This window comes from Rattus norvegicus, chromosome 4, assembly GCF_036323735.1.
Source record: "Rattus norvegicus strain BN/NHsdMcwi chromosome 4, GRCr8, whole genome shotgun sequence".
Classification (NCBI taxonomy): domain Eukaryota; kingdom Metazoa; phylum Chordata; class Mammalia; order Rodentia; family Muridae; genus Rattus; species Rattus norvegicus.
In genome coordinates, this window is record NC_086022.1 from 33,403,669 (window position 1) to 33,412,294 (window position 8,626).

The 8,626-nt window shown below is 42.0% G+C and overlaps 1 long non-coding RNA gene across 1 annotated transcript; it reads left to right on the forward strand.

The window, feature by feature from the left end:
- The first annotated feature begins 5,844 nt into the window (after positions 1–5,844).
- Positions 5,845–8,406, forward strand: LOC102557375 (uncharacterized). Its single transcript, XR_592016.4, has 2 exons — positions 5,845–6,101; positions 8,148–8,406. It is a non-coding gene; the product is annotated as an uncharacterized LOC102557375 (long non-coding RNA).
- The last annotated feature ends 220 nt before the right edge of the window (positions 8,407–8,626 follow it).

Genomic DNA, 8,626 nt, shown 5'->3' on the forward strand with positions numbered 1-8,626 from the left:
CATGTAACATTGCATCATACTCTTTAGATGTTGGGATGATCCCTCTTCGACCAAAAGCCAATTTCTATTCCTCTTGTGTTTTGTTTTTATTTTTGTTTAGTGGACTGGTTGCCTTACAGTGTTGGGAACTGAACTGTAACCTCTTTCCTGTGAAGCAAGCTACCTTGTCATGTTGCTGAACTACCCTCATGGCACTCTTGATTTTTTTTTCCTGACACCTGGCATGGAGCCAGGCACAAATGGGACCACCACTGTTTGCTTAGTTATTGACCGAGGAAAATGGGGCATCATGAGGCTTGCCATAAGTTTTTAAACAGAATCCTATCAGAGAAGATAGCAGGTTTAAAAATAGAGCACTAATGGTACCCATGATTATTATTATTTCACTGTCCAGAGAAGAAATCTCTTTGGAAAGCAATTGTGATAATTTCTCACACACATTTTACCTCTAAGTTTGTATAAGACTAAACCACAGTCAGGTAGTCTACATTCTTTTTTTTTATTAACTTGAGTATTTCTTATATACATTTCGAGTGTTATTCCCTTTCCCGGTATCCGGGCAAACATCCCCCATCCATACAACTGCATTGTATATGCAATTATACAAGTTTTCTTTGCCACCAGAAAGAATACCTGTGTCCCATCCCCTAAACCTCCTACAATCTGTAATGAATGATGATTTTAATTAGTCCAACACAGACCATCAACAAAAATCAGTTAGAATCCCGGTAGGGATAACCTCTCCGATGGCCCAAATTCAACATTAAATTTTGTATAATTTATCTACCAAGCTTTTAAGAACCATCATCAGAGAAGGTTGCTCTGTTTGGCAATTTATTTTAGCCCGGAAAAAAACAAACGGTTTGTATGCATTTGCACTGATACCGAGATCCCTGGGAAGACAAGTTATTTTCAGCTTATTGACATTTAGCCACTTGGAGAGAAACTGACACATTCATTCCAAAATAATTAATTTTGTTGAAAACACTCAGAGGCCTGTTTTTCCCAAGGCAGCCCCGTGGGCTGTGTGGAGCTCTGGTAAAGTCATACTTGACTGGACACCATCATTTCATTCCCATCTGGCAACAGGTGGTCATTAATATGAAATCTTAAACTAACATTGAAATGAAATCCCTGAATAATCAACCAGTCTTGGGGAAAGTACAGAGATTTGAAAGGCTAGAAATTGATCATTTCTCTAAATAAACAAACCTTCCATCTCAACTTTAACAAGAGCCAGTAAGTTATTGACATCAGCCTAGTAGAAGAAAGCCCCAGAACCTTCTGTTCTGTAAAAATTGATTCACCTGAGAGGATGGTGTGTACGGTCAAGACTCTTAGAGCTAAATGCAGGTTAAGTGCTCTGATAGACCACCAGTAGCAAGACCACAGGAGTACATTTCAATCTGCCACTCTTCAAAAGAAACCTTCTGGGCAGTCCCTCAGAGGGAAACTTAGAGGGTGGAAGTCAAGCCCCTCTCCACCTCCACCCTCAATGGCTCCAGCAAGTTTTGGTAAATTAGCAATCTAGCTCCTGTGTGTACCAATCAGTGGACCTTGACCCCTTAGTCAGAAGAAGTCCACACACACAATGGCTAAGGTGTAAATAAATCAAAGCCATGGTTTATCCTAAAGAATGTTGGATTCTGCTCTAACATACCGCACTTGCTTTGGTCAGTGGGAAGACGCTTCATTTGGTAAAGTGCTTTTCAGGTGTGGTGGCATGGACAGGTGAGGACTATAAAAGGGAAACCAAGCCAATGAAATCATTCCTGGTGATATTCTGGAGACTCGTAGATTGGTGTCTAGCCCTGTCACCATCAGAGAGCCTTCAATCAGTAACTGATGGCAGCAGATACAGAGACCCACAGACTAACAGTAGGCTAAGCCAGGGGAACCCCAGGGAAGAAGGAGAGCAAGGGTTGTAGGAGTCAGAGGTGTCAAGGACACCAGGAGAACACAGACCGCAGAATCAACTAAGCAGGCCTCATAGGAGCTCACAGAGACTGAAGCTACAGTCACTGACCCTGTATGGTCTGAACTAGGTCCTCTGCATATACCTTATGGTGGTTGTGTGACTTGGTGTTCTTGTGGAACTCCCATCATTGGCAGTTGGGGCTGTCTCTGACTCTGTTGTCTATGATTAGAACCCTTTTCCTCCTGCTGTTTTGCCTAATCCAGCCTTCATTTGAGGGTTTGTGTCCAGTCGTATTGTAACTTGATGGGGCCATGTTTGGTAGATATTCCTGAGAGACCTGTTTTTCTGGTTTTGTTTGTTTGTTTTGAAAATGGAGGAAACATTAATCTGAAGAAAAAGGGGGATGGGAAAGAGACTGGGGTGGGGACTTAGGTCAGAATATACTATATGAGAATAAAAGTTAAATAATAAATAAAAGAAAAGCTACTCTAGCAAGGATATTCTTTATTCAAGTAAATATGCATCAACATGAAATGTATAGGGACCAGTTCTTAGCACTTTTGAAAAATTAAAATCTCTTTTCCCAACTGATTATTTTAAGTTGTCTACAATTATTCCATGGTAAGCTGTATTACACAGCTTTTTCTGTTTTCTAGAATAATTATACAAGTATTTTGTCTTCTTTTCTCTTTTTTTCTTTCCTTTCTTTTTCAGAACTAGGAATGACCGAAGATCTTGTACATGGAGACTCTCTACACCTAGGCTAACTACTCCAGCTTTTCCATTTGGCTTTAAGGAATGGTGCTGCTGAATAGGCCTGAAGCTTTCAGCCCTCTTGCTTTAGCATCTCAGGCATCTGGATTTTAAATGAGCAACATCTCGGCACCTGACATTCTACTTCTCAAAGCTTTACTCTAGGCATCATAAAAGTCCTTTTGAAGAAAATGAAGATGAGGATAGATTTTTATTGCCAATACTTTGATATTTAGTATTATATTCTGCTTCTATGAAAAATAAGGCGTTGTAACAGACAATTTTAATGATTTTTATAGAGATTTGATGATCGACCCTTCTTTTGTTGTTTGTTTTGGTCCAATGACAGTATACAGGTGGTGAAAACTGTTTATTTCTAGTTCTCATTGTTCCCCATTGATTCTATACCACCATATGAGCAATTTCACACAAATAAGAAGGCTCACATTCTGAGAGCTCTTGACTCCACATTCTCTGAGTCTCTTTTGGAGACTCACACATTGATGCCTCAGGTTCACTTCATTTCTCACAGTGTTGAGTGGTGAGTGAGAGCAGAACTCAAAGCCAGTCTTCCTCATCTCGCAGGAGCCCAAACAAAATTATTTTCAAAGAGAAATGGTGTGACTATCCACGAGTTTTTAACATAACATACCATGCAAAGCAACTTAGACCTGCATAAGGATAGCAGTTGACACGCCAGCTTGAATAACGAAAAATTTCCCACCCTTTGATGAAGAGGTACAGGCAAATGGTGTCTAATGAGAGGGAATTCAGACATCCAGTGCCAAGTAGTCATTCCAAAACACGTGTAGAGACTAGCATACCGCATGAACCCAGTGCAGAGGGAGCATGTGGGCATGCATGTGCGTAACAACAACCAAAGAAGAAATAGAAAGAAGCAAGGGGACATAGAAGGAGTTGGAATGGGAAAGAGAGGGTCATGTGAAAATCCCCAAAAGTAAAGAAAAAAATTCAACTATAAAGAAGCAAAAAGACATGAATGTGGGAAAGAAATGTATAGGCAGGGAGGATTGACATTGTGAACAGAGCAGCTGACATGAATGAGGGTGAATATGGGTGAGCAAATGTCTTCACTGAAGGATCTAGAGTGCCTGGGGTATACGGCAGAAGTACTACTGAATCCTTCAATAGTTTTAATGTAAGCTTTTTGAGAAATCACCATGGTGATTGTCATAATGATTGCATAGCATGGCACTGCCACAAGAAGGGATCCTCTTTCACTATGCATATATGTTTCACTCTAACTCCGAATGTTGCATACACTACTGCACAGGACTACCTGTATATTTATTATCTGTACAATAAATCACAAATTAAAACCTGAGAAACACTAGCAAGTAGGCTGTATAGGCCAGGCTACTGAAGCAAGGAAGAACAAACACTGATGCCCTTTAAGCCCATGTAACGTTTGTATTCAGTGAATCTTTATATATAAAATATCCCACTCTACTCTCATGCAATGTCTCATGAAGAGGGCACATTAAATCTATGTCCCCGGCTTTACCATGTCGCTTTGTTGTAAATGAGGCTGAAGATCCAGCCGTTTTTCTTGCCTGGATACTGGAGGCTCTGTATATTCGTTTTGTCTCATGAGCAAACTTTGCCAAGATCACACACTTCTGGAGTAAAGTTTCTCCTTTTAATTTCCTTCCTTCTCAAACAAATCTTGAACTGTCAGAGGCATTAAAATGGAAGTAATCTCGTACAAAAGCATTTTTGAGCACCAGCAAGGGCTCGTGACTTCAGATGCCACAGGAGCCCAGTGGCCGATAGTAACTCAGATAACAACACATTTCACACAGCTCATCTAGTGAGGCGTTCTAAAAATATTAATAATAAAATGCAAGTGATTGAATTCTCTACATGAGCACAGCACGAGCTCGCAGGCTGCGTGCGTCATTGGGCTCTGGTTGCTAGGAAATCCATGAATAGAACCTAATATGCATTCAGCAACAGGCTGCCGACGCCATCCATCTCCATGGACGCTCCCTCAATTGCCTTTGAAATGACATTAAGGTAACTTTGAAGCATTCATGACAAGTCAGAGTCCGTGTGCACAAAGGAAACAAACCATTTTTGGACAACCAGCTGCACTTCCTGTACAGCCCTTTGAAGTGCACTCTGTCGTGTGTATTTTGTTCAGGTAGCAAGGGACTGAGTGGGAAAGACTGTATGATAAGGGCAGATGAGACGCAAAGCAGGATGCAGATGTTATGGGCTTTGGAGACAGGGGCATACAAAGTCAGTCACATATCAGTTTGCCTAAACCAAGTTTCTGTTTGAGTTTTGTTTGGGGGAGTGGTTGAGGTGGTGATGATGATGATGGTGGTGGTGGTGATGATGACATTGTTGCTGTTGTTGTTGTTGGAGGTGGTGGTGTGTGTGTGATGTATGCAGGTGCATGAGTACATGTATTTTCACATATGTAGAAGCCAGAAAGTCAATTGTAGTTCTTTTCTTCAGTCATCCTCCACAATAATTTTTGAGTCCAGGTCTCTTACAGAACCAAGATATCCCGAATTTAGCTAAGCTGGCTAGCTCACAAGCTCCAAGGATCCACTGCCTCCCCAGCCCTGTGATTACAGATACATACTGCTGGGTTCAGTTTTGATACTGGTGCTGAGAATCCAAACTCGGACCTTCGTGCTTGCACAGTCAATGCTATCCCCACCCGAGTCCAGTCATCCTTAGCTCTTCTGAGGTCAACATCCTTCTCTCACGAGACTAAACACCACCATTACACAAAATGATTTTAAGCACGAAGGATCTTATATCCAAAGCTTCTGATACACGATAGCATAGTGATGTCACAGGAAGAGTAAGAGTTAGGTAGTGGGTAAAATCGTGGTAGCAGGTGTGGTAAAGTAAAAACCGCAGCTGCGGTTACAGCCTTTATAGTTAGTGGAGGTAGATAACGCTGTAAGAAGGGACTTGTCTAGTTTGGAAGCTTTGCACCATCATTGTGCAAACAAACATAGCGTGTTCATACGGGATCGTTCACAAACATCTCCAAATGCACTCAGCTCCACTAAATGAAGAAAGCTGGTTCAGAGAAGAGGGAAAATGCTGGCCCAAAGTCATAGGCTGGGAAGAGTGGTGGAGTTGGTTCCTTGCTTCCTCTCAGGGGTCCCTTCCAGGCTCTTCCACGAGCTTCCTATCAGCGCACTGTGTTTGTCACGTGACAAAGCTAACGGCTATGGCACAGAAATTTCCAGGTATCAATAAAGGAAAGGAGAATTAGAGTCTATCAAGAAGAAGCTACAAGGATTTTCTGATGCGAGTGAGAGCACACTGAGTGATGCTTTAAATGTTGAACCTGGATCTGTTGAGACCCTCCTCACATGGCTGTTACCTGAGAGAAACAGCAGAGCCCAGGCCAGAAGATGTCTGCCTAGCTCATGAAACTCAGGTCAGCTTCCAATCCCACCACCAAAAATAAGAATTTTTGAAAAATATCCCTTTTTTTAAAAAAACATATCCACAATGAGTCAGGGAGGTTTTTTTTGTTTTGTTTTGTTTTGTTTTGTTTTGTTTTTTTGTTTTTGTTTTTTTTTTTTAGCGTGAATCATATCTTATAAGGGAGAAGGGCATCAAAGAAGGATGAATGTACTGGACACCATTCTGGTTCAAGGGTGGCAATTTCTTCAGTACATTTAAAAATATTCACTTTATTGTTATATTTGCCCAAGAAATAAAAAGAAAAAAAAACCACAAATGACATCCAGATAGCTACTTTTATTTTTCTTCAGTGGTTCAGATGGAAAAAAATTTTTTCAATTTAAACAGGAAATTACAAAGCAAGGGAGTGAAGTCACACCGAGAGAGGCCCCAGCTTGGTCCTACTTCTGGCCTCTGCCTGCTGAGTGGCTGACTGGCAGGCCTGCTGCTTTGCCAAGCTTTGGTTCCTCATCTGAGAAATGAGAAAATCAAACGTACCTTTGCAACCTTCTGAGGAAAACTGACTTGCAGGAGGTCTTGGGAGGTGCTGAGCTCACAGAAGGGCAAGATTCAAGTCTTCCTCTGGTCAACACAAGGATGATGACCCCTCCCAGACCCACCCCAGCTACACCAGTGTTTCAGTTTGGGTTTTGGTTTTGAACCTGAAAGATTTCATCTAGAAGTGAAAATGAACACACCAAGTGACCAGGACTCCTCCACACACTGATTATCACTTGTTCTTACCAAATTACCATTTGCAGTTTTGTTCAGATCATTTGTCCCTGCCTGGACATTTAGCTCAGTAGTTAAACTGCTGGCATTCCAAGTATGGGGAGCTGAATTTGGATCCTCAGAACTCAGGTAAAAGCCCCCTATGTTAGCCTTAGCAGAGGCAGGAGGCTGGAGGAGCTCACTGAGCAGCCAAACACGGGCTTCAGGTTCACAGAGAGGCTCTATCTCAGGGAGAGAGGGGAAGAAAGAGAAGGAGAGGGGGGGGGCTTTAGAAAAGACATCTGAGTACCGTTCTCTGAGACACACACACACACACACACACACACACACACACACACACACACACACAATTTTTTTCTGTCACTTTATTTACTTATTCACTTAACATCCTGATCACAGCGCCCCCTCCTCCAAGTCGCCCCTTCCCTTCACACAGCCTCTCCCCATATCTCTCCTTCTTCTCCTCTGAGAAGAGGAAGGCCTCCCCTGTGTACCAATCTACCCGGGCGCATCAAGTCACTGCAGGACTAAGTATAACCTTTCCCACTGAGGCCAGAGAAGGCAGCCCAGTTAGGGGAACAGGATCCACAGGCAGGCAACAGAGTCTAGGACAGCCTCACCCCTACCCCATGGCTCCCGTTGTTAGGAGACCTGAATGAAGCAAAGAATACTTAAAGAAATGTTCAATGTCCTTACTCATCAGAGAAATGAAAACCAAAACGACTCTGAGGTTCTACCTTATACCTATCAGAATGGCTAAAACCAAAATCCCAATCTATGGCACATGCTGTCAAGGATATAGAGCAAAGGGACCACTTCTCCATTACTGATGGGAGTGCAAACTTGTACAGCCACCTTGGAAATCAATTTGGTGGTTTCTCAGAAAATTGGGAATAGTTATACCTCAAGACTCAGCTTACACGCACAATTTTTAATTAAAATTTTCTCTTGAATGTTTGAATTTAAGGTTTATTTTTTATTTGTGTGTGTATATATGTGTCTGTCTGTCTGTGTCTGTGTCTGTGTCTGTGTGTGTGTGTGTGTGTGTGTGTGTGTGTGTGTGTGTGTGTGTATGCACATCTGTTTCTGGTTGTCCAAAGAGGCCAGAGGAGAGTGTTGGATTCCCCTGGAGTTAGAATTACAGGTGTTAAGAGCTGCTCAGTGTGGGTTCTCGAAACTGTATTTGGGTCCTCTGAAAGATCAGCAAGCACTTTTAATCTCTAGGCCTTATTTTTTTTTAATTTCCAGCCTTAATATTGTTTTTATTTATTCATTTTTTAAATAGTGATCCAGAGAGAAGGCTCAATGGGTTACAGACATCACCATGCAAGCTCAAGGACCTGAGTTCAATCCCAACAACCAGACGAAATCAGCAATACATATGTACAATCTCACCATGCCTACAAGGAGGTAGAAGGCAGAGAGTAGAGAATTTTCCAGAAATTCAAAGGCCAGTTTTCCTGGAGTTCACAGTACCGCAGAAGAAACAGCTTAAGCCTGGATGAGGCTGCCTCAGCATGGGAGAAATAAAAATATGAATGTCATCTGCATGTGCACCTTGATGTGTAGCCTGTGGCACTCTAACACTCACACTTACACGAATGCATGCATGCACGCACACACACACACACACACACACAAAGTACAGTAAATTAAAACTCAAGAAAATAAAAAAAGAGGAAGAAATTAGTCCTAACAAACACTCCTGCATCCCCATGTAAAGACTAGCGACAAACCATAGCAATGGTGCTCAATGAATCTCAA